Consider the following 27031-nt stretch of genomic DNA (forward strand, 5'->3'; position numbering starts at 1 on the left):
TAAATCAATGTTCCAGACAGAAGACTATGTTTCAACACTTATGACAAAGTCCCGCAGACGTGCCATCTCATTGTTCAGGGTGGGTATGGGGCAGTGCCCGTGACCCGTGAAGGCCCGGGGTAAAATAAGCAACCCATGCTTGCCATAAAGGGCTACAACACCTGTTGTAAGAGACGACAGACGGGATCGGATGGTCAGGCACGCTGACCTGGTTGATATGTTATCGGTTCCCAGTTGCGCATATTGTTGATCACTGGACTGTCTGGTCCAGATTCGATTATTTTCTGACCACCGCCACATAGCTGGAATATTGCCCAGTGCGGCGTAAGACTAAACTCATTTAGTCACCCATTAGAGCGCCCCTAAGAGTACAAACGGGCCGTTATGAAGAAAACGAACTCGCAGAAAGAAGATGTTTCCACTGTGCAGATTGAGTTGAATCGGAACAGTAAGTTTTATTGGAATGCCCACTTTACGCAGATTTAAGAGAAGATGTTGGTTTATACCAAATTTTACCCTTTTAAAAGTGGAGAAGTTATCACTCCTCGGACGATCTTGTAAAAGTATGTGCCAAAAACTGCTCCAGATTCCTTTTAAGACGCCAGCAATGTTTTACATAAATAACCCGATATCTTATGTTGCACATACTTATATACTATATGTATGTAAGTGTATTTTCTAAACAACTTTGTTTTATCAACTTTGAATTATTTTATGTTGTATATTATAATCATATAAACGTCTCTCATCACGCCATTTGAGTGGCATTTGTGCATTATGATTTTATAATGATATTTTAAAATATTCATGTATTATTCTCCTAATGTGCATATGGGGAGACGTAAATATAGATATAAATATAGATATAAATATAAATATAAATATAAATTCTCAGTCGCGAACCCCTCCTTTTCATCTTGCTCGCAATAACAAGGATAGTAGTCAGACACGTGTGAGGACGGCTGTGATACCTTTCGTAATTTATTGTTTAATGTTGCCTGTACGTATGATTTTACTCAAGGATGCATTCTACAAAGAACGTTTATTTCAAGACAAACCGAATATTTGTGTTGATTTTCCTGATCTCGCTGTCAAATCACATTTTGCATAGTTATTTTCTGAGTGTTCACTCAACTCCAAGCCAACATGGCGGACAGGAGACTTGTCCCTTTGGAAAGTGTGCGCAGAGAACCTCATCAACGTACGAAACGCAACAGAGGTAAGAAGGGATATGAACGTATGCGTGTTCGCGCACGTAAATCTCAGCCACCACTCCCCGGTATACTGATGTCAAATGTGCGATCTTCAAAGAACAAACTGGATGAACCCACAGCTAATGTCCGCTACCAATACGAATATCGGGATAGTTGCCTTCTCTGTTTGACAGAGACATATCTAAGATGGCTAACGTGGCTAACATATTAATAATGATACTCTTCGTATTGATGGGTTCAGACCCCCGTTGCGGTTGGAAAGACGAAGGATAAAACTGGAAAATCACAATAAGGCGGTGTATGTATATTTGTGAACCAAAACTGGTGCAGTAACTGGACTGTGAAATAGACTGTAATGACACCCGATTTGGAATTATTATCTGTATCTGTACGGACCGTATTATCTCCCAATTGAGTTCGGCCAAGTATTTATTGTTCTGATATATATGCTTGGCGTCACATACACACTATAACTGGATGTGGAAAATGTGAAAAAAATACATCGAAGTTCCGAATGAAGCCCAATATGCTGAACACATTTTACTTCCGCTTTAACAACGTTGACTTTTCCAAATGCCTAGCCGTCGTCATAGATACTACTCCACCGACAGCAGAACAGTCACCAATAACAGAAGAAGAGGTACGTATCGTCTTCCGGAGGATAAATGCACGGAAATCACCAGGACCGGAGAAGATGAATTTTAAGATCCTCAAAGAATGTTGTTCGGAACTCTCTTATGTATTTTCACGAGTTTTCCAACCGTCGTTCAGTGCCCAAACTCCCTATACTACACAAGCTTAACGACTATCGTCCAGTCTCTCTCACCTCCATCATTATGAAATGCGTGGAAAGAATTGTACTGTCTCGCTCACTACAAGGTGTCAGAGACATTCTACACCCTCTACAGTTTGCATATCAATCGAGGAGAGGGGTCTTTCCTTTGTATACGTCTGTTTCTATATCCTGTGCTACTCTTAAATTGTTACATATTATACATTTATTTATTCATTTATTTTTTTTATTATTATTTTTTTAATGTCCAATTTTATCCTTTCCCTTTAGACTCGTTTAATCTTAAAAAAACCCACCAAAACAAACAAAACAAAACAAAAAAGGCCCTCTGCCATGTTATAAAATTATGTATTTTACATCATTTTAACCTCTGTTCATCGCCCATTGTGATCCGTGAGAGCGTGACTGATGTTGTTCGTGTTGTTATGTGTGTGTGTATAATTCATATATGTATTTATTGTAATTCCAGCGTCCATAACACAAGACAAATTCCCTTCTTGGGCAATAAAGTATTATCATTATGTTTTACAGACTGAGATAGAAATGCAGCAGAGAGGGTTCGGGTGATCCTGACACAGTTAGGCCGGTAAGGCTTCTATCAGGAAACACTGCCTACTCATTTCTCATTCATTGCATGGTCATAATCACTGACACATGGTGCCTCCAGGTTACATTTGCCGGGTATAGACCACAACTGTTTCCAAAACTTTTCATTGGCATCCATGGGAGGCCGTTTATCATGCTCACCTTCACCACACGTTTTAAGCTGCCTGTAGAATTGTTTTTCATTATTTCTCTTTTCCCATTTTGTCTTTCTCTCAGTTAAAATTTCAGTTTGGGCCTTAAGGGATTCGACAGTTTGGAGAAGTACCTTTTCTTTTGCTGTCTTGTACTGTAATTTTAATTTTCTCCAAATTGCTTTTTTGTCGTTTAGACAGGGGATTCCCTAATCATCCCAATTTCAGACACAGCTCTATCTAGGAAATATATTTTCTAGTTTCTCTCAATTTTTCTTGAAACCGGTTTTTCCTTGGTTTATTAGTATCAGAATATTAGGACATTTTTCTTTGGAAACCGTGTGAAACTCCTCCAAGGGTCGAGTGGCATAAACACAACAGTTTACTTCATGTAATAACCAGTCCGCAGAAAGTTTCATAGAAATAATGTCATTAAATGAATCAATTTCAGTTTTGGGAAAAGATTGACTGGTTTGTTTGACTGGCCTCCGTTTTTCCAAAGGTATTGAGGATATTTCATCATAAATAGAGTGAAACAAAATATACACCGGGTTTTCTGAGAGGTCAGCAGTTGACGAAGAGGAAGAGTGAGGGTCCAAAATTTCGGGGCCAACAGGAGAGAGGTTATTATTATTATTATTTTACAGATTAAAAAGTGAAATGCAGCAGAGAGGGTTTGGGTGATCCTGGCACAGTCAGGCTGGTCAAGCTCATCATCAGCTCAGGGCCCTCGCCCCCTCTACACGCAGCTCAGACAGCGAATGGGACTTCTCCCAGGAAACACTGCCTACTCGAACCCACCAAGAACTTTCCGGAGAATATGGAGGCTCCCCAACACTGCAGCCTTCTGCATTACCCAGATTGTCAGAAGGGCTGTGCTCCCGGTGGAGAACCCGGGCACTCTCCTGATCTGCGCCAAGAGATCAGGAGGCACCAAACCAAGGGCATCGAGAACAATGGGGAGCCTGACAACAGTGTACTTGGGATGCAAGCGAGACATTTCAAAGGCAAGGTCCGCATATTTATCATGCTTTTCCTGAATCTTGCCAATCACATTGCTGTCAAAAGGGACAGAAAATTCAATGATATAAATAATTTCATTGATTATCATTATTATTAGTCGTCGGATTGTGAATGACAATGCGTAGATGATATCGTGACATACGGGCTTGCGGTCTCCGCACTGAATTATTTTATTTTATAAAAAGTCTACTTACAAAGATCGGACTTGCATGACTAACAAGTTTCTCAAAGCCGCACACATGGATTTATTAAATGAGATATGTGTTTTAAAAAATTGTTGTTATGAGCTTTCAATATACGGGAAAACACATCCATTCAAAGGTTTCAATACGATGCTATTTGCGGGTATGGCGACAAAAATGTTAATGATTTACAGTTTCTATGGCGTTATGATTGAAATGCCGACATTATTCGTTAAAATGTAGTCTCGGCACTTAAAAAGACATAACTGAAGTCACAAAGTTATATAATATTAATATTATTATATAATATTAATATTGCAAATCTTTTGTGCATGTTCGTATATCTCCTAGAGTATGATAAAGAGAACTCGCTTTGAGCGAAAAGGCGAATTACAAATGCACATTTATTATTAGTTTTTTAACAGATTAAAGATAGATAACCAACAGAGAGGGTTTGGGTTCAGCTTACACAGTCAGGCTGATATGGTTCATCATCAGATCAGGGCCTTTGTCCCCTTTACACACAGCCCAGACAGCGAATGGTGCTTCTTCCAGGACGTGCTGCGAATCTGGCGAATCAGTCGGTTGAATTTTTGCTCTGTTCTCCAAACGCTGCATGTACACACGTATGCATGGCGTATCAGAAAGCTTCTCTACAAATGACCGACTCCGAGCAGATTTGGAGAATAACTTCACCGGGTTGATTCCCACCGCTGTACCATCCAGTAGTACAACGCCATCTCTACCTCAAATTTCAGATTGTGTGCAACGACCATAGCACGGTGAAAATAGCTATTGATTTCCTTGCATTCATCACGAGTCTTGACACGCATCACCAGATTATCATCCGATAATTAAATATGTCCAAAAGTACACAATAAAATTCTATCAAAAGTCTCAATATTAATTCAACCCCTATCCCTAGAACCGATTGGCATATATAAACGATTGGAACAAGGGTGGTTTGCAGACATGATCCTTCTCGTCATGTGGTCATGACTGATGTCTTGTTTGGTCCAGTCAACTACTCATAAGGAATAGGAAAGAACTTGAACAGCAAACGTATTGGTGGTTTTAACCGTGTTTCCAGAATTTACTCTGAACTCCAGATTTTCTTTGCGCTTGTCTATTTTTACTCTGACATGCAAATTTTTACATTCCTTTTTGAATCATCGCATGGGCAATTGTGAATATCTCTGTGTGTCATTACCAGTGAAATCCAAAATAACTATAGTTGGGTTCATTTAAAACGTTTGCTGGTGAGCACAGATTCGCGTTGCTTTTAACAGTGAGAGAATTATATCATCTGACGCGTCAACAAATATTACATGACGCCATCGAGCAAAATAAGAAAAGCCAGTTAGTTATAATGCAAACCGTGACCTAAACAGGTATTTAAAGTTGGAGTTTCTATTTCAATACATGGTGCTGTCAGTTTGGACGAACGTTTGACAAAAGGATCAAATGAGAAAAGCGGACGCTATTCACCGTCATCTGACATCTTAAACATCAGAGTCCATCTACACAATCAGGATATACTGATATTTGTCAACCAAGTCAGTGAACCAGACCACCCGATCCCGTTTTTCACCTCTTACCACAAGCAAGGTTCACTGACGATCCGTTCTCACCCAGGGCCTAGATTTTCGATGCTCTCTTGGCGCCGAGACCGTTACACGTGCCACACATATACATTAAGTTACGACTATCTTAGCACTGAGAGAGCTATGAAAATCGACAGATCTTCACGGGTAAATCAAGTTTCTCCATGATTTAAATGATTTCCATTGCCCTTTTCTAATGCCCGGTTCCCTATACATCCCTCATTCATAATTATTAATTAAAACTAAACCTCATTCATATTGCTCATGTTCAAGGATGCGTAGATCAGAGGTTTGATTCATACACTACAGACTTGATTTGAGTTACCGGCGTTGACGGTACAGTCTTGAAGCTACTATGACTTTGAAGTGTTTGTAAAATGTAGTCAATTGCTATTCGTACCACATTATTCAGATTTGCAGCGGACTGCATACCTTTAGAAAATCTTGTATACCACGGCGGGGTAGCTTAGTGGTAGACTACTTGTCGGGGTTCCATGCCCTCTATCGATACAGTTTGTTAAACTTCCTTTCTGATATCTCCAGCCGTGGTATTGCAAAAGAGTAGCACAGCGTCTTACTCACTCATTCATTATTTCAGAATTGTAATTATGCGACTACCAGATCTATATACATCGTCGTTTCTGGCAGACAGGGGTTACAGAATTATCTTTTGCGCTATACTAGTCAGTGGTCTTTCAAACTCTATGTGCGAGTTTCTTCAACAATGCAATTTTAACAACAGGTCACATTACATCTTCGCGGTTGTTCAGCATTTGAGTAAATCGTACAAACCACTTCAATTCAAACGTGGACTCTCCTGCTTCCTCGAGTTCAGTGTGTGGCAAAAAATCATGTTTCATAACGAAATCATTTGTTCAGTGTTTTTGTTCGAACATGGATGTTACACCGCACATTCACAATGCGCTTGGTGTGTTTTCAAAGGAACAGTCATGTCGTCACAGTGCAACCTTTCAGAATGAAAGAAACTAAAAAGTATCGACCTTTGCAAGTACCGGTGACCTTTTTTACATGGAGGCAGCGGAGCGTGTGAAAGCAATGTCTGTGTAGGCGTAACTCCCGTGTGATTATATAACTAGAAATATGCCTAAAACACGTGTTAAGTACAATATCATATTATGCAACACCTTCTATTAATACTTCACGGGGAGACTGGTTTACGTTTCATTTCTGCGTTCCTCCTATAACCGACAAACACACATGTCGAACCCACACCTTAGGCAATGCAAAAAAAAGGATTATTTTGCTTCCGTGGTATATTATCGCACAGCTTACGCTCCATATCAGAGGGTGTTAAAGTACATTGAATTTGAAGAAGAAGGTAGTACTGAAGATGAAGTGATGAATGAAAATTATATAATTTTCACTAAGCAGACAATTAGGTTCTCGACAATATCATGCCATGGTAAAATAATAGACGTCTCCAAGGAAATAATGGTTGAGTCACACAAAATGTTCAAAAGACACAGATCAGATCTCAGTACTTTCCTGACCCTCATCATCGTCGTATTGTCTAGTTGTTAGCGATGATGCTGATGATGATGGCGACGACGACCATGTTGATGGTGACGTTGATGAATTCGTTAATGCACACCAGCTGAGGCAGCAGAACAAACGCTATTGGTTAGAGTTGATATCACGTGACAGCCATACTCTCTGATAGCTTACAGGCTGGGTGAACCTATACCGGTTTATCTACTTTTGTGAAACATCCTGAATAACAGAGGGTGCAATTATTGGCAAAAAAGGTCTGCATTTGCATGAAGTGTTGCTTGCTCATCAATTACGTATAAGATCGGTCTCTAAAACGCCAAGAGCGTAAACGGAATTTGTTTTCCGCCGAAGAAGCTTCTCTATTTTTTCATACAGATCAATGTTTCCTCGTTATAACCGTGACTGGTAAAAGAGATATATAGAGGTAAGATTTGAAGTTTTGATTCGTGAGTTATGACTTTAACATAATTTTAGTCTCCAAAGAATCTGGTTTGGTAAAGAAGCAAAACATTGCTTTTCAAAACCTTACCAGTACATTTATGATGTAAACAAAATTTATGTCCATCGTACGTTCTTAAGAACCTTAAGCTTGCAATTACATTCCATTAATTCTTTTGCACATGCTGGTCTTGAATAATTCATCAAATCGTTTAGTTTTAAAGAAGAACGGATGCAGGGACTTCATTATGCTCTTATTGACATTACTGGCAGCTTGAGGTATTACATACATACATACACACACACACACACACACACACACACACACACACACACACACACACATACATACATATATACATACATACATACATACATACATACATACATACATACATACATACAGTGTGGAGGCTGCGGTGATTTACACAGAAATAGGTATCATTTCTAACAGCAGTGCATAACGTATGTGTAAAATGATAATGAATAATGCCTTTAATGTGTTTTCCACAAGCCCATTCAGGGTTGTTAAAAATGTGTATATTTACCTTATCCGCGTTCAAATCACTAAAGTCGAGCTGAAGTCGACGGTGTATCATCACTTACATATGAATGGGGCTTAGCGACAACTATGTCACTTCAACCTTGATTCAACTCAATGCACAAGAACATTCGTGCGGAAAATCGTAACATTGAAACACTCGGAAAGTTGAGGGTAAACAGACTCTGTGTTTCAGAAAGCCTTTTGGCCTTTTTCTTCTTATAACAAAAAGGTAGAATTTTAAATAGGGAAGACGCAGGCATTAAAAGATGAAGTAAAAACAAAGTTTCTGCATACACGGAACTAAAGGTTCCAAAATGACTTTTGTCTGTGCAAACCTTGTGGGAAGGGGGAATATCGGCGGGAGACATGTACGTGCAGCCATTTTCATAAATTAGTTTGAATGTTTTCGGGTTTGCACGATCACTTCATTGCCAGTTGGGTGCATCCCAGACACTGTCATCATCGAAAGACAGGCCCATTGATCTCACACAAATTGTCAAACCGTCAACAGTATTTCAGCAATGTTATTCACATTAAGAAAGGACTAAGGACGGGTCCCTGTTGAACATAATGCTTCGTGTATCTTGGTCTGAATTTTTATTCCCCTTTCACAAACACGTTTTGGCAACCATTACATGTTATTATGACATTTAACAATATCTAATTCATAGACAACTGTAAGCCCTGTATGACAGCAACCAACAAAGTCTTTTAACACATAAAACAAACCCAATACATTAGTTTTCGTTGCTATTTAACGATGTATACATTAAAGGAGATATGGTGAATGTAAACGTTTTAACATGTGTTAAATGGCCAAATGAATTATACCTATTTGTAAACAAGAAAAACAGTGATGTTATTGTTATCTAAAGGGCAACCAACATTTGCTCAAATCACGGGACCAGGGGTATGCATACAGGAATCCCTGCCTCGACCATGTTCGGCCTGTGTCGTCATAATCGCGAGACGACTGTCACTGTCCTTAGATCACATCCTCAGTCATTTTCTGGAGGTTCGACCTTGGGGTCAACGTAAACATTCTTTGATGGTTCATGTTGTGAAAATGGTGGTCTTCTACGAAATGTAAAATGTGTTCACTCAGGGAACGAAATATGACAAGTGTGCCATTTTCTGGGTGTAGCAGACGCGCGATGGGATATGTGTTGCGAGGGAGTGTCTCAGTAAGCGACAGAAAGTGTCACTTAAGCGTAAGGACTGATATTTTCAGGGGGGTATTTTAGTCTTGTGTCCTTGCGTTTGGAGAGATTAACGTAATCTCCAGAAACCTCACTACGAAAGTGGGAAAGCCAAATTGCAGAAGTGTGCCGTTTCAACAAAGTTAGCAATGAAGAAATTTTCCTAATAGGGCTTGTCAAAGGGAAAGCCTTTCTGATTATCTTTACAACATTTGCAGAGTGAATCTGCTATAGGATGTATTTGGTAATCTATTCTTAAAAATCGTATGTATACTCGGTATATGTAAGCCCGTCATCAATTCATTTCTCCTTTAAATACTTATACATAATTCTAGGATGCTTCGGTGAAAGATCAAAGGCACCGGGGTACTTTATCGGACGATTATGTACATTGTTTTTGCATTACGTCACAATGTGCTGGCGTCTCTGCGCCATTCTAGGCTGCTACTCGTAATCGAACGCTTTTGCATTACGTCACAATGTAACCGACGTCACGATGCAGCTGTGGAATGTGGCTAACCTACTCAGTTTTATCTGGAGGTAAATCTAAATTGACGGTGGTAGAAGATGTGTGACGGTCACACTTCCCCATTATGTTTACGTTAATCATAGATGTAATTAAAAAGATGAAGGAAGGAAATGCGCGTCAGTTAGTACTGTGCGAGGAATCTTAATTAAGGTAACCGACACCGTCGTTTGGTTTCTGCGCTAGATTGATCGAAAGTATCCTTAGAAAGTATTACATTTAGCATCTTAGAAAAGAAATACAGTTCGCTCTACCTCCATGTATAGCTAGAGCACGAGGACGCTTGCGTCGAGTGCTTTAAAGGTCACATGCAACCAAAAAATCAAGCATAATTATAACACAGTTATCGGACGTTCATGATATATTAAATGCATTGGTGATTGTAAAAAACAAATAAACAAAATTATAAGCCTATAATCACATATCAAAAGTGCAATATTTACCTACCTCCGCGATACCGAACCCATACAGAGCCGGTGTGTGTGCACTGATGTGTAAAGACGCATTGTCTTTGGTTTATTTGCCGATACGCCTAGCCGGCTCTTTGTATACGGCATATAAGCACGTGGTCAGTGACTGAAGTTGTGCATCGCAATGCCCCTCCTCGTCTCACGGAGACGCGCCCCTCTGATTTTTTTAAAATTCCGTTCGCGGGAGAGAATTGTTCATTGTTGTCAAATAGATCGGTTTAAGTTAAATATCGAAATTATTGGTAGTTTTAGTGACGGGGTTACATTTATAACGATGCTAATAAATGATTGTGTAAACCCTTCTGGTTTCAGTACACGTCATTTAGTATGTCTTGACACTTGATTTGTTTAAAAATGTTAAGCGATTCCGGTTTTCATAAGAACACATGTTTACCTTTCTGACACTATGACCCAAACACAAACATCTGTTCAGTTTATATCAGGAATAGTGGAGTGAGTACGTTAGGTTTTACGCCGCTTTCAACAATATTTCATTGGGCACTACGACGAGGACGTATAACAATAAATGTTCTTTAGCATTATGGATACTGCATATTACGATGAAGACATATGATAATGAATAATCTTCAGCATTATGAACATTGCATATTACGACGAAGACATAATAATCAATGTTCTTCAGCATTATGAACACTGCATATTACGACGAGGACATATAATAATCAATGTTCTTCTAAATTATAAGCATACATTATTACGACGAAGACATATAATAATCAATGTTCTTCAGCATTATGAACATTGCATATTACGACGAAGACATATAATAATCAATGTTCTTCAGCATTATGAACATTGGATATTACGACGAAGATGTATAATAATCAATGTTCTTCTAATTTATAAGCATACATTATTACGACGAAGACATACAAAAATCAATGTTCTTCAGCATTATGAACACTGCATATTACGACGAAGACATAATAATCAATGTTCTTCAGCATTATGAACACTGCATATTACGACGAGGACATATAATAATCAATGTTCTTCTAAATTATAAGCATACATTATTACGACGAAGACATATAATAATCAATGTTCTTCAGCATTATGAACATTGCATATTACGACGAAGACATATAATAATCAATGTTCTTCAGCATTATGAACATTGCATATTACGACGAAGACGTATAATAATCAATGTTCTTCTAATTTATAAGCATACATTATTACAACGAGGACATATAATAATCAATGTTCTTCAGCAGTATAAACATCGCATATTATGAACACATAATTTGGTTTGGTTAAGAATTGCCAGCATTATAGTCATAAAATCAGATATTCATAATCAGGACATACGGACTATTACTGTTATTTTGTGGTGTATCATGTAAATGTACCCAAATTGAAACAATGGTTTAGTTAAACCATTAATCTACACGCAAGGGGATTCAGACTGGAACTGTAAAATTTACAGAAATATTATTATGTGACAGTGTAATCGTGATATTTTTAGAAAACAGGCAACTTATAGAAATGACAATGATAGTAAAGAATAATGTGTCAGTACAACCTAAAACTGCGTGAGTAGAAGCAGTAGACGTAGCAGTAGCAGTAGCAGTAGCAGTAGCAGTTGTAGTGGTAGTAGCAGTAGCAGTAGCAGCAGCAGTAGCAGTAGCAGTAGCAGTAGCAGTAGCAGTAGCAGTGGCAGTGGCAGTGGCAGTGGCAGTGGCAGTGGCAGTGGCAGTGGCAGTAGCAGCAGTAGTAGTGGCAGATTGTTAAATCTAAAGAAGTTGGTTACATCTAAAACAGAAGGTTACATATCAAGCAGATGGTTCCATCGAAAGCATATGGATCCACATAATGCAGATGGTTACATCTAAGGACTGCTTCAAATAGAGTAAAGCGATAATTCTCATAAAATTACAGTTCTGTAAATATAAACGAAATTCATCTACAACAACATAACATATTTACATATATTCTTCAACTTCCTCTGAAGGAGAGTACAAGGACATGGCGATTTTACATAGATTTACAGATAGATTAGGCAGTTTAAATACTTTGCTAAGCACTACAAAAAATAGAGGTGAAAATAGAAATGTCTTTTATGACTGTCCTGGAGAATAGCTGGCTGGTTTCTTCATCGATCTGCATTGGTGGGTTGCACGACAGCAGACATGCAACAATGTCCACATATGTCTTTCTGTGAAGACATACAACTCAATGGGACCAACACAATTGATGTCAGACCAAAGGATATCCCTGAGTTTAGCAGCCAGCTCACACTGACATACACCATGAGTCGGGAGGTCTCCACATACTCTGTCACAGAGTTTCCACACCCTTGTGTCCCTTCCTGGTCTCCATGACGCACATTTTATGATGATGGATAATGCTGCTCTTTACAGTTCAGGGTATTCCTTGGACATTAGCGAAGCTGTATGAGGACGCAGTGTTGGGTGGATGGTCTTGAAGTGTTGGGGGTCAGGGTCGGAGTTGAGACGTGAGTTCCAGTTGGTGACCTCTGTGTTATGAACGGATGTCTTTACAATTCTTTTCCATTTCTGTTGTTTCTCGAATATGCCTGATTTGAGAAGGTTCTCCATATACGTCAGTAGTCTATGTTTTTCTAGGATTCTGCATAATTATGTCTGGAATGAAACCAGCTCTGGGACTTCCGCCGTTATGTCTGTGTAAATACAGCCTGGTCCTGAGGATTTGGCGTGGTAGAAGATGCTTCTTGTTCTTACACAACTGTCCAAGAAAGAAGAGTTTCTTAAAGGTCACATATACTCTAATAGGGTACAAAATCAGTTGCTGACATCATTATAAATGAAACCCCGTCATTAAAACTGCTCATTTCGATCTTTAATTACCTTACATCGACCTTTTTGTCAACAGTGCACAATTCTCAACCGCACACGAAATTTCAACCAATCAGAGCGGCGCGTCTGCGTGACGTAATAGTGGGTATAGAAAAGAGGGTCTGTGCAGTATTCATCCACATTTCAGGGGTTAAACTATTTCGTTTACAGGTTTGTACAAACCTGAAATCGCGAAAGCTGTTGAGATAAATGAAAGCTATATGTTCTCACAATCTATACACCTGGAAATTAATCAAGCAACACCCCAATTTTTTCTATTGGAGCAACTTTGAAGTGTTCTGACAATCAAAATATGCCGGGTTGATATAGTTTGACACTTTTTTATTCAACAGACGATCTCTGACAAACAACTTAAAGGGAAAAAGTATCAAGACTTTGCTTTATTGCAACGAAATCCAAATTCTTAAAACTGTCTTAAATTCATGAAAAAATGGACACAATTTACTATTCATCCACAGACGTTGTTGTCAGGTGTATTAACACAAATGTCACATGGAAAGAAAGAACAGTCATCTGAGAGTCTGCACACCGACTTTCATCAATATCTAGTGTGTCCTCCCTCCCGCACGCACCACCGATTCCAGACGCCTCCTCATTCCTTGGATGAGTCTCCGGATCTGATTCTGGGGGATCCTGTTCCACTCCTCATGCAGGGCAGCCGTCAATTCGTTGAGATTATGGACTGGTGGGTCTCTCTGCCTCACACGACGGCCAATAAAGTCCCACAAATGTTCAATGGGGTTGAGGTCAGGGCTCATGGCAGGCCATGGAATTCTGTCAATTGCATTTTGCCGCAAAAAATCATTTACAGCATGCGCCCTGTGAGGTCTAGCATTGTCGTCCATAAATATGGGTCTCGTTGCCAGAGGATGGTTCTCAAAATGAGGTACCACAGCCCTGTCAAGAACCTCCTGTTGGTAACGAACACCGTTAAGGTTGCCACGGATGGTAATGATATCCAACTTGCAGTTCATGGAAATGCACCCCCATACCATAACGGAACCTCCCCCAAAGGCCACAGTCTCCTGGATGTTCCGTGGAGCCATTGCTGTGTTCCTCTGCCTCCAGACCCGAGTACGACCGTCCACCATGTGCAGCAAGAACCGGCTCTCATCTGAGAAATGGACCTTCCTCCAAGAGGCAATGTTCCAGTGCAAACGGTCATTACACCAGGCCAGTCGGGCTGCCTTATGGGCTGGAGACAGTCTGGGTCGCTTGATTGGCCTCCTTGCCCGGTATCCTGCAGCTTTCAGACGATTCCGAACAGTCCTGTTCGAGATGGGTCTCCCTGGAAGCCACTCCTGTCTCAACCGAGAGCTCGAGTCGAAGGACCTGCGCCGTACAAGTCTCAGTAAAGCTCTGTCCTCCCGGACTGTGGTCTTCCTGGGTCTTCCTGGTCTAGGCAGGTCTTTAACTTCATTAGTGGCCCGGTATTTTTTCAAAAGTTTTGAAATTATGGAATGATGTCGTCCGATTTGAGTCCCGATTTGTCTTAGAGACATACCAGCATTCCTCATGCCGATTATTTGCCAACGAGTGGCCTCTGATAATTTCCTACGTGCCATGACATTGAAATGAATGAAAAACCGAATGCAATCGACAACCTGCGCTTGTAAACACCCCAGGGAAAAAGTGCATTTTTCGAAAGTTGAGGTTAAAGCAATGCACGTGCGCTGTGCAAGCTTCACGCGCGTCATATCAACCCATGAAAAGCTCATGCTGTATGTCAATACATCAAAATTGAATAATCAATCATCAAAATTACTTCGTTAAACTTTGTTAAGTTTTTATGTGTCTTTGAATTTGGTGTTGCTTAATTAATTTCCATATGTATACTATCATTTAGTTTTGTCTCCTGCTTTGCCTAGTTTTCGAGTTACAACCCTTGTTTTCATAGACGATGCTGTCAAAATCACTTGGTGTCGCTAGGTTGTAATCCGTGTTAGGTGGTATAAACCTACACGTTATTTGTCATTATTCACTTGATGCTCAGTTAATGAATTTATAACAGGTATAATTAGTGGTAACGCCACTTAGATTACGACAAAGGCCCCCATTTGGCATTTCTTTTGGCTGGATCGATCAAAGGAATAACCGATAACACGCTGATTGATTAATTAAATTTTTTTATGGGATTTAGATGGGGGATTTGTCATAAGGTAGTGTTTATGTGTGTACATTTACTTATCTATACTGAATACACTCTGTCGTGTCTGTGTCTATGCAAAACAACACCCTTCTTTCAAAGGATTAACCGCCAATACATTGATGATTGCTCATTATTGGCTAACTAAATAACTTTTTAAAAAGAATGACGCACATTATGCAATTAGTTGCCAGGTGTGCTATCTTGGGTAACCAATGAAACTATACAGCAATGTGAAAAACCTGAAACGATACATCACGTTTTCGTATATTAGACTGTTAAAAGACAGATCACTTGGGAAATCTGCAGATGAATTATATATCATTTGTTTTTGCGGATATTGATGGATACATTCCTCGAAGAAGGTAATAGCCTGACATTGCTCCTATAACTTTAATTTTAATATTTGCATTTTTGTTTTTAATAAGTTGTCATAGCTTTCAACAGAATCGTTGTTTTCGTCGTTAAGTGTAATAATGCTGACGACATACACTAGGGCGTGCGTGCGAATTATGATTCATATAGGAAAACTATGAAATGTCTACATATTACATTCCTGTTATACATTCGCAGATCGCTTCTTTTTATTAAGTTTCAAAATGCATACAAGTATGATTATAAAGTAATTAGGATTATGAGACCAAGTATAAAGACGTAAATTGACAAGTGTCTACATACTGGTGAGTGAACGTTACAAACCAAGTAAATTTAGCAAGTGAAGAAATTTATCGCGCAGTATTTTCACTTCGACCCGACCTCGCTTAGGTTATGTTACAGGTTGTGTCATGCAAACTCCTTTTGGTAATGATTCAAATGCATATTTATGTAGTTTTGATTTTCTAACTTGATGAGAACAAACCATACATAATCTCATTAATTCAAATGGATTTGACTTCACGATTTTTAAAAATGGCGGCGCCCTGTCTTGGGATGAATGCTATTTAAGTTTGTTTCCACCGACTTACAAAGGGACAATTACTTTCTACTGGTAGTAAAATATGTATTTTATTGATGGACAATAGGATTTTACGTGACATTGCTTATAACATAACAATTTCAGTCTTGGAATCGTTCAATATAAGGGGTGAATATAATATTACTTACGACAATACTGTCACTTCGACCACAACCTCGTTTCCGAGGAAGAAAGCGATATGTCCATGCAAAATCCTTTTGGTCAGCAATGTGTAGCAAGCAGTCTTGATTTTATAAACTCGATGAAACTTGAACTCCATTTTCTATCCTGGAAGCGTGGTTGGGGGCGAACCATCCGATTTATTATATACCACAGGCTTCCACAAAGCTCACTTCGCACACAATAACAACCAATTTAAGCACAAACTACGGAGTCTGGTGGAAGTCTGTGCATAGTGACACCATCACCCGACCCCAAGGAACAATTGACGGCAACACAACAATTCGGCATGTCTTTGGTGACGTCTAGAAATCAGCAGAATGACGAGCTTCCTACACATTTTCTATACATTTAACGGGAAATCGTTCCTTTTATGACGTCACTTTAGGGCTCTGGCGACAGAGTCACGTAACCTGTCTGGGGTTTCGTTTGCGGGCGAGAGAGAAGCAGACGGCTTTTTAGCAACTTTTTAGCGCGTGGTATTAATCAACCACAAGGTTTTTTTTTTAAAAAAAAGGTGTTTCGTTTATGACTAACCAGACGTCCTTCATATGCAGTGATAAAAAGAGAACGAAAAAATTGAGTTTAGTGGTCCTTTAACATCAATATATGATTCCAGTGAAGTCCAGCCGATGAGTGCACTGCAAATGTCAGTTCTACTGCGGCGAGGGAGGCCTCGTATGAGCTTTAGGGCAAATTGTTTTGCGCGTTCCAGCGCTAGCATCTCATGACTGGTAATATTGGTTCACAGTTCACAACCGAATAGTGCTTTCGGTATAGCAATTGATCGCAGTAGTGTACATGATGTCATTGGACTCCATGTGGATGACAACCTGACCTAGAAAGTGCCATTGTGGTAGATTTTAGTTTGGAACAGCTCTGTAGTGTTCTCTCCCAGGAGTTGAATTGGGAGTTCAGGATAATCCCAACATGCGTGATCTCTGATACTGCTGGAACTACTTCCTTGTATAGATGAACCTGTGCCATCAGCCTGTCCTTTTTGCCAAACCGAACGACTTGAGATTTTGTTGGTGAGAAGGTGAATCTCCATGTTGAACTGTATTCTTGATAGATGTTGACAATGTCCTGAAGATAGTGGGAATACCAAAGTCAATAATATTAATATTCATCAAAAAGAAGCAGTGCCTACACTGAATATCTTGGATGATTTACGTATTGCTCTTGGATTCATGCCTTGCTGGCTCAGTCTTTGGCTGTTCTGGAATATTACACATGAACGCAAGAACATCAGAAAACAATTTCATTCCTCACAAGAAACGCAGAATTTATTGATGCCATATTATTTATTGTGCATAACATGACCTTTCGGAGCATGGGCTTGCAGTTGATGAAGTCAGCACACACTCCGAAACGTCGTGTTCTTCACAATAAAGCTGAAATCCATAAATTCTGCTTATCTTATGCTTTCCACTTCTAAATGCTCTTCAACGAGTTGAACATTCCTCGTTTTACTTGCTATAACAGTCACATGATCTTTTGTAGCCTAAAATATCTCCGAGACAGTTCTGGCTTATCCTGAAGATTTGTTCGTTTAGAAGATTACAGATTACTCTCGATCCCAAAAGCATAACACACACGCACACGCACACGCACACGCACACGCACGCACACACACACACACAGAGGCCGACAGGCAGACAAACTGACGTCTAGACACACAGAGACAGACACACAGAGACACAGACACAGACACACTGACAGACTCTCTCTCTTCCTTCCTCCCCCCCCCCCCTCTCTCTCTCTCTCTCTAAGTATAGAGGTCGTCGGACTTGTGAAGGTCAGTGTTCAATGATATCGCGGCATACTGAATACAGATTAATTCACAAAGATCGGACTAGCAGCGTTGAATACACACACATGGAAACAAATATTGTTCCTTTATTCTTTTCCAGATTTCTTCACAAACCTTGTATTGTATTGTGGGTCACGTTCGGGAACAGAATAAAGGAACACTTGTACAATCCTGCGTTCCCTATTTGTTTCTATTAGTATATACATTCCCCATGCCATATAAAATAAGCACCCATGTATGGTGAATCAGAATCAGCCACAGCCGACACAGCGATTATAAAATGTCTTGTGTGTCTTGTTTATGATGAACGGACTTCACACACGGAACTTTTCCTCCCTAAGCCATTTCAGTCCATGGGGTCCAGGGGGAGTGGGGGAGGGGGGGTGGGGGTTGTTGTTCACAGCTGGTTCAAAAAAGAGAACGCCCATTTTCTTGTGACTATAATGCTCGACGATCCATACGAAATCTTTTATGACAATTTTCCTTTTATGCTCACGAAAAGTGCAAATCAACATCCTCGAACGTTTTTGCGCAGTACGAGTGTGTGAGACGTAGGCCAGTCCTATCACAACATGGGTCGGTAGCCTAGCGTGAAATGACCCGTGTTCGATTCCCAACATGAAAACAATGTGCAAACTCGAGGTTTGTTATCCACCGTCTGGATTTAGCGTGAATATTGATAAACAAGTTAAAATAAAATCCAGCTAGTTCATTTACGCATCAAAACAAAACGTTTTACAATCCCGCGTTACGACACAGCTACATGGGAACAATGAGGGCAGTCCATTTCTGGTGCACCCGAATGGTATGTAAATGTTCATCAAAACCTGATTCACCCACCTGTAACTTGAAAGAAGGCCGAAGGGCTGGCGCAGTGATTAAAGTGCTTATCATCCATAATTGTGTTCTACAGGAGATATCGCTTGTGTGAGATCAGACGCACTGTTTGGACAGTAGATTTTGCACAATGCCCTGACAATGCTATTTGTTACTTTATTTACTCGTATTGATATATTTAATGTCAGTAGCAACTTGGATGAAATTCTTTATTTACCAGGGTGAAGGTGAACCCCGCGGAGATATATTGATCGACGGTTATTGCGGCGTAAATCTCAGCTCAATGAGTGATATGCGCTAGAAATGTATACTGAACAATATAGTTAGGGATATATGCAAATTTTGAAAAAAAACTGATTTTGTCCTTTTTCATAAAGCCAATGAACATATTTATATCATTGACTTTTCTGTCCCTTTTGACCGCAACCTGATTTGCAAGACTCAGGAAAAGCATGATAAATATGTGGACCTCGCCTTTGAAATGTCTCGCTTGCATCCCAGGTACACTGTCGTCAGGCTCCCCATTGTTCTCGGTGCCCTTGGTTTGGTACCTCCTGAATTCTTGGCGCAGATCAGGAGAGTGCCCAGGTTCTCCACCGGGAGCACAGCCCTTCTGATAATCTGGGTAATGCAGAAGGCTGCAGTGTTACGGAGCCTACATGTTCTCCGGAAAGTTCTCTTGGGTTCGACTAGGCACTGTTTACTGGGAGAAGCCCCATTGGTTATCCGGGCTGCTTGCAGAGAGGGCACGGGCCCTGAGCTGATGACGAGCCTTCCCTGCCTAACTTTGCCAGAATCACCCGAACCCTCTCTGCTGCATTTTCGTCTTTAATCTGTAAAATATGTTTATTTACTGACACACTGGTAAGGTATTAGTCATAAAAATGCCAATAGCCCTAACCTATTTTGTCCAGGATACTTTAAGATTTGTTACAAAAATGCACGACAGCGTACACTAGGTTCATTCAAGGGGCGTTGAATCCTACAACTGCTGAATCACATACTGGATTACCCCCATTTATCCAGTTTTGTGTGAGAGTTTGATACAATGACGCTTTGTAGATTATCACAAAAACATGACCTCCATCATATGTAGGGAAAAAAACTAATGGTGTCACATGTTTATTGGTTTATTGAATTTGTGCTGCCAAAGTTAACCTTGGAGAGCTGAAATATATTGTTGGGAATACAATCAACGATCACATTAAAGCACAGATGTTCCTTTAATTTTCCCCCAGTTTCTTTCACAAACCTTTTATCGCACATGCTGTGAAGATATCTGGAAAAAAATAAAGGAAAAATTGCGCTTTCATGTGATACCTTACTCTTTTCCGTCAGTGTATTTTAAGGGTATATACTCAGTTAACGACAGCTAAATGGTGTGTAGAACGGTTTCAAATAACACGACAAAAGGGAACCGGTTGTAATGAAGTTACATAATCCTGGTGTGCGTTTGCCTTGTGTGTATATTCGGACGTTTTGTGCATATACGGAGCAGATAAGATAAGGATCATCCTTCCGTTTACTTGTGATCTCTATCTTGTTCCTAGTATATGTGTGCATAATGCTGCCATTCAAGCATGACTGCCCAGGTAGTGTAGTGGTCACAGCGTCTGCCCTGAGAGCGTGTTCGTGCCCCAGCCGTGTCATATCAAAACACGTTCAAATATGGTATTTGTTGGTCCAACGAGAAGTGGTCGGCTCGGAGTCAGTGTAAATTGGTTTCTCAGTGAGCCAGCTCTATAAAATCAACCAGTCTACGTCTGCACTAGGACACAAAGGCACACATACACACGCATGCACGTGGTCATTTCAGCTAAATATTTTTAAATACCACATTAAACTCCACCTCACCTCACCTCACCTCACCTCACCTCACCTCACCTCACCTCACCTCACCTCACCTCACCTCACCGTTCAAGTGCGGGTTGCAGATATCTTTGTGTTTGGTCCTCCAGGTATGGATGCGGTTTTATCGACATCCATGTGTTTGGTATTCGAGATAAATGTTTGGGTTAACTTACCCTGTGATGTGAATTACGGCAATAGGTTTTCACCTTTCCCTGAGACTCCCCTCTCATCACTAATCTGCCAGCTCCGTTCAGAACCTCAGTTCAGATCTGCATGAACATTCTGGACCCAAACCTGAGCTTGAACGTACTAGCATTTAAGTTAGGAGACCAGTTTTCCAGTCAGAAGTGTGGTGTTATGGTGATACAAATCTGCCTGTTGTCACATGTGGAATCTGAGTATTGAATGTTAATGACGCGTACAAATAACAGTGGATTACCTTAAATCGACCTTTTGACAACAGTGTACAATTCTTCCTCGTGAAACGAAATTTCAGCCAATCAGATGGACGGATCTCCGTGACGTAATATGAGGTATACCTATATGCATTGCTGTTACAGTAGCATTCATCTATATTTCGGAGGGTGAATTATCTTGTTTGTAGGTTTGTCTAAACCTGAAATCGTGACAACTCCTTTTAAAAATGAGAGCTTTATGTTTGCACAATCGACTGCCATTTCATTTGATTACTTGCTTTGCTTATTTTCCGAGATACAACTTGTTTTCATAGACGATTCTGTCAAAATCGCTTGTTGTTATAACGGATATAGATCATTCTATTACAAGCAATATCACGCAAAATCTTTTCGTCTTGATTCAAACAAATATTTAACAACGAGTAGGAAGTAGTTTTGATCTTTCAACATAATCTAATTGATACTCATACTGACTTTGGACCATGACGCCACGATTTTAAAAAATGGCTATGCCCCGTCGCGAACAACCGCCAGTCTGAGAATAAATGCTCTTTAGGACTGTTTACACCAAGTTACAAAATCTCAACTACTTTCTGCTGGTAGTATGTATTTGATTGATAGACAATAGGCTTGTGCATGACATTGCTTATAACATGATTATAAATTCTCTCTTGGAAGCTGAGCGATACTACTTACAGTATCACTGTCACTTCCACCAAAACGTCGATTGCTTCCGAGACAGAAATTAGATTACAAGTTGTGTCATGCCAAATCCTTTTGGTTGTTAATCATACACTAGTAAGTAGTTTTGAATATTTTATCTGGATGGGAACAAATCTAAACAGCAGCTTCTATCTTGGAAGGAACGTAGGTGTCCAACCACCCGATTTATTATGTACAGGCTTCGCTTCGCACTGAAGAACAACACATTTAGCACGGTTCCCATGGAAATTTGTGCTTGGTGACATCATCACTCGACACCTCGGAGCATTTGACGGCAACCTAACGATTCTTTGTTATCTTTGTTGACGTTGAGAAATCAGCAAATTGACGAGTTTGTTACACATTTTATATACAACTAACTGAAAATCCTTCCTCACCTGACGTCACTGCTGTGCTCTGGCGACAGAGCGAGGGGGGCAAGAGTGAACGGCTTTTTTGGTAACTTTTGATCGCTAAGTATGAATTAACCCCACGAAAAAAACAAACAAACAAACAAAAAGCAAAAACAAACAGAACAAAATAAAAACAAAAACAAACAAAACAATGAAAACATTGGTGTTTCGCTTAAGACTAACCACAAGTCGTTCATATGTAATGGTTAAAAGAGTACAAAATATGAGTTTGTTCGTTTTTTAAAGATATATTTACCAATATTTCTGGGAAGACAGTTTTTTATTTTCCTTTTTTGATGACAGAATCGTCTGAAAGGCTGTTTTTTTCCAAAACTATCTCCATGACAAGGTCATTTGTCTCTGACTTCATGTATAGCACCCAAATTATTGTGTATATTTACAGAGTGTATATTTACAGAGTGTATATTTACAGAGTCTGTTTCCTTTGGAAATACTTGCGGAAATCATGGGCTGTCGTGAGACAAAAAAACCCAACAAATTTACTCTTTCCGGCAACGTAGGTTATGCTCTGAATATTTGCCAATTCACTTAAATTTGCCAAATGGGTGCATCGTAAACACCGTTATCATCGGTTGCCACGCAATTTGTCACACAATGTGTCGTTACTCAGTGAATGACAAATTGTGTGGACATGTTTTGTTTCCCAAATGGCCGCAACTGTATATTTCGCCAGTTTGCATAAGGTTGCCAAATGGGTGCAACTGTATATTTCTCCGGTTTGCATAGGGTGTCAAATGGGCGCTACTGTATATTTCACCAGTTTGCATAAGGGTGTCAAATGAGTGCAACTGTATATTTCACAATTTCGCATAAGGGTGTCAAATGGGTGCAGCCTAAATACTTTTATCATCGGAAGACATGCTCCTACAATTTGTCACTCAATGTTTCACATATCAGCAATGAGGAAGGAACTAATTAAGGATCCCTGCTGCACACCAGCCATCGGGTAGCTAGGTTTGTATAGTTTACGATTGGCTACGATTGCTTATATAACCATGAGGACATATCAACAATTGGTCCTGTTTAGATACCCCTCCATTTACACAAAACCCACTGTGGCATCCGTGAACAATAGTTTTTGATGCTTTAAGAAAAACTATAACGGAAAGAGCATGTCATGATTTAGTCCCATTAGTGACAGAGAGAACGAGCAAAGTTTATAAGAAAGCATGCTTGTATTATATAACAAAGATTTCACGTGTATGATATGAGATAGAAGATTCCTGAATCTGCTCGTAAAACGTTCATGGCTGTTCATGATGTTAAACACTTCACTGGGATCGGTAACCCTTTATCGGCTATATCACGCCCAAACTGACGTACAATTGACAAATGATTCAACGGAAACATTGAAAGACCTGAAGTTGCTAAAATGAATTTAGATTACAAACTAAGTTATGAAACTGGATTTTGTGCATATATGATGGAAAGGTCCAAATTTAGTCATGCGACTAGATTACTTACTAACAACTTAAGACTACTGCAAGTGGGAAAATATCTATTGATTTCGTATCACAGCAGGTGAAAGTTTTAATGTTCCTGACATTTGCAGTTCTTTTAGCATACCTGATAAATAAGCTTGCGATAAAGGTATATGCATAGAAATGAGATCAAAGTATAGCAAGGCCCGATTATCACTGGAAATAAGTCCGTGAACGTTATACAACACACCTTCCCATGCCACCATTCGTTCAGGCTTAAGTTGTAGTTACACAAACAAGCAGAAGATCGGATGTTTATGGAATTAACGTTTTGGAATGTATTAGAGCTGTTATAAATGTATAATAATTAACGAGGATATGGGCTGCAAGTGCACTCTCACAATGGCCATTTATCCTTCTAACCTGAGATGAATCAGAAAACAAAAAAACCTTCACAATGTTCTTTTTGACCCAGTTTACTTTGCGACCCTTAATGTATATTTAAGATTCTTCACTTAAAGATCAAAGGCGCTGAGTGTAATGTATCAGGCGATAAAGTACACTTTTTCGATTTCGTCACACTGTATTGACATCATTCCCGTCTGCACCCTCGTTATCAAACGTATCCTTGGTAACCGACCTCACGATGCACGTCAGTTGCTATCCCTTCGTACAGCCTCCTACAGTAAATTACTCTTAGTACACCGTTTCGAGGTTTGCAGTTGCTTCAATGGGCTGGCAGGTGAAAATATACTGAACAGCAAAAAACCCGCAACTGTGGCTTTTTTCAAGGTTCTAAATAGAATATGAACACTTACTTTTATGAAATTTCGTTTCTTTTTCGAAACTTGCGTTTCTTTTGCTCTCAGTATACTTTTGTAATTTACCAAAGACATTTTACCCCAACGGAAACTGTCATCAAACAGGTTATCATTTGTTTTTATTTTTTTCTACAACAGTTCATGGCAAAAGTGTGTCTTATGACACTATACATGGTGACAGAGCGAAGTGTATTTATTAAAGAACGTTTGTTATCTTTATTTCAAGCCACAAAATACCTATTCCACTGCACTAACAAAAGATGTAAATATGTTGTATCACTTACTTTGTTTACAAAACTTAATCGCTTTCGTATAAACATGTTTACCGCTTTCAAGTTCTGGCTGTCTATTACAAACACAGGACCCGTTAAGATCAGGGGTAGAACTGGAATCGGGTTGATCAGGCTCGCTGACATTGTTAAAACACATCATCGTAGAAGGATGCTCATGATGGTCCAGACATGATTATTTAGGGACCTTCGCTGTATAGCTGGAATGCTGCTGACACGCACAACTTCAAGCATTTGACTACTTTAAAGGACAGCACTTTAGGGCATTGCCGTGTACGTTAAGTATTCAGAAATCGCATTCTTACTTAGCCAGAGCTTTGAAGGGATTTCCTGTTGTGCGATGTCATTTGGTTGTTGATTGTGACTCAAGTGTGGATCACCACATGGTCTTTGCCACGACCAACTTCTCAGTATAGAAGAGTCAAACAAATGCACACTTGTCTGTGATGTGAAATCGGATTTCACACACTGAACCCTGCCTCCCTTAATCATTCAAATACAGCTCAAGTGGGATGGTTATAAAAGTTGGTTCAAAAAAGAGGACGTCCATCACCTTGTCAATTACTTAGGTATTTGCAATGAAATATTCCCAACAGTTCTCTCTTTGTGCTCAGGAGCAGGACAATAAACAAACGTGGCTGTGCTTCTAGTGTAGGTTTGTTAAGAAACATCTCGGCGACGAGATGAAGGTTAGTCGTATCAAAATGAGAGTGGGTGGTAGCCTTGTGTCTGCGGTTCGATCCCCAACATGGGAACAATGTGTGAAATCCATTTCCGTGGTCAGGTGTCGTGATATCATTCATATCGTCAATCTAAGTCGTTGCTTGAACAAAAGTCTTATCTTGCTCACCGTCGCTACAGAACTGTTCGCAATGCTTTTGAACGTTTTAGATTAGATTAGTCCTTAATGATTAATTAATCATGGAGGATATGATTCTGTGGAAAGACCCCAAAGATCATGTCCATTCTGTTACATTACTGAAGATGAATTCTAGCTTGTGCTAATTTGACCTGTTACTGAAAATCTAAGAAATAAGTATCTGCCAATAATGTATTGGTCTATAACAGTTCCACTAGATTCAAGATTACGCATGCGTACACTATGAGTATCATGAATTGCTGAAGATCAGCACTAAGCGATTCTTGATTAATGAGAATTCTACACAGATTGTACATAAATTGTACGCCTTTCAGTCAGCTTGTTTCAAACACGGGACCTCTGTCATTTTAAAAACTCTTGGGGGATAGTTATACAAGCTGGTTTAGAAAAGAGGACGACACGTCAGATATGATCATAACGCTCTCAAAGAAATAACAGTTTCATAACAGGTTTCGTTTTGGACTAATGAGCAGGTCACACAAAACCAATAGCCTGAGCACTGAGTACATCCTAGTGCACGAATGTCCCTGTATAGATACCAAATAGGTCAGTGCTATCAAACCGAGAGTGACCCGTGACGAGCCGTATTCAGCTACGGAGATCGATGCTGCTGCAGTTGATCACTGGATAGTCTGGTCTAGACTCGGTAATTTACACACCTTTGGATTTTCACGGGTATTGTTTTATCACAAACTGATAAATATTCTTAAGCTATATGGTTTAACTTTACACCCTTAAAGCCACTGAAAAAGTGCATGTTTTAAGGTTACTCATATCTTGATTACTCAGTGTATACGTTATCCCTAGCGTGTTTCCAACATATAGGGGCCTAGTGCCTTCATGGACAACGCCTGCAGACATATGATGGCCATGGTTGACCCTCTCTGCGGTACGAATTACTTCAGACAGACAGACAGACAGACAGACAGACAGTTTATTTGCGTATTTATCGGCCTTGTGGCCTATAATACAGTTATACAGCTATTCAACCAATGGTCAACCAGTGGTCAACTGGGTGCAGATCTTGCTTGGAATATATTATGCAAAAGTACGGCAGTAAAATATATTACCTGACTGTTCCCTGATTTGAAGATTGATTCTAAGGCTAATGGACCTCTATACACTTTTCGAAGTTGTAAGAAATACTTTTCACGCCAACATTCGTAATATTTACATTTGAAA

At 39.7% G+C, this 27031-nt stretch overlaps 2 protein-coding genes across 2 annotated transcripts in view; one reads left to right on the plus strand and one right to left on the minus strand.

The window, feature by feature from the left end:
* The window catches only part of LOC137258832 (glycosylphosphatidylinositol anchor attachment 1 protein-like), a 155634-nt gene that overhangs the window by 120303 nt on the left and 8300 nt on the right, over nucleotides 1-27031 (minus strand). The window lies entirely within an intron of this gene.
* The window catches only part of LOC137258834 (sodium-coupled monocarboxylate transporter 1-like), a 43926-nt gene continuing 24246 nt past the window's right edge, over nucleotides 7352-27031 (plus strand). Inside the window, exon 1 of the mRNA XM_067796528.1 lies at nucleotides 7352-7489. The gene's annotated coding sequence lies outside the window, so the exon portion shown is untranslated. The remainder of the gene's footprint in view (nucleotides 7490-27031) is intronic.

The sequence above is a fragment of the Haliotis asinina genome, chromosome 12, assembly GCF_037392515.1.
Source record: "Haliotis asinina isolate JCU_RB_2024 chromosome 12, JCU_Hal_asi_v2, whole genome shotgun sequence".
In the NCBI taxonomy this organism is placed as follows: Eukaryota; Metazoa; Mollusca; class Gastropoda; order Lepetellida; family Haliotidae; genus Haliotis; species Haliotis asinina.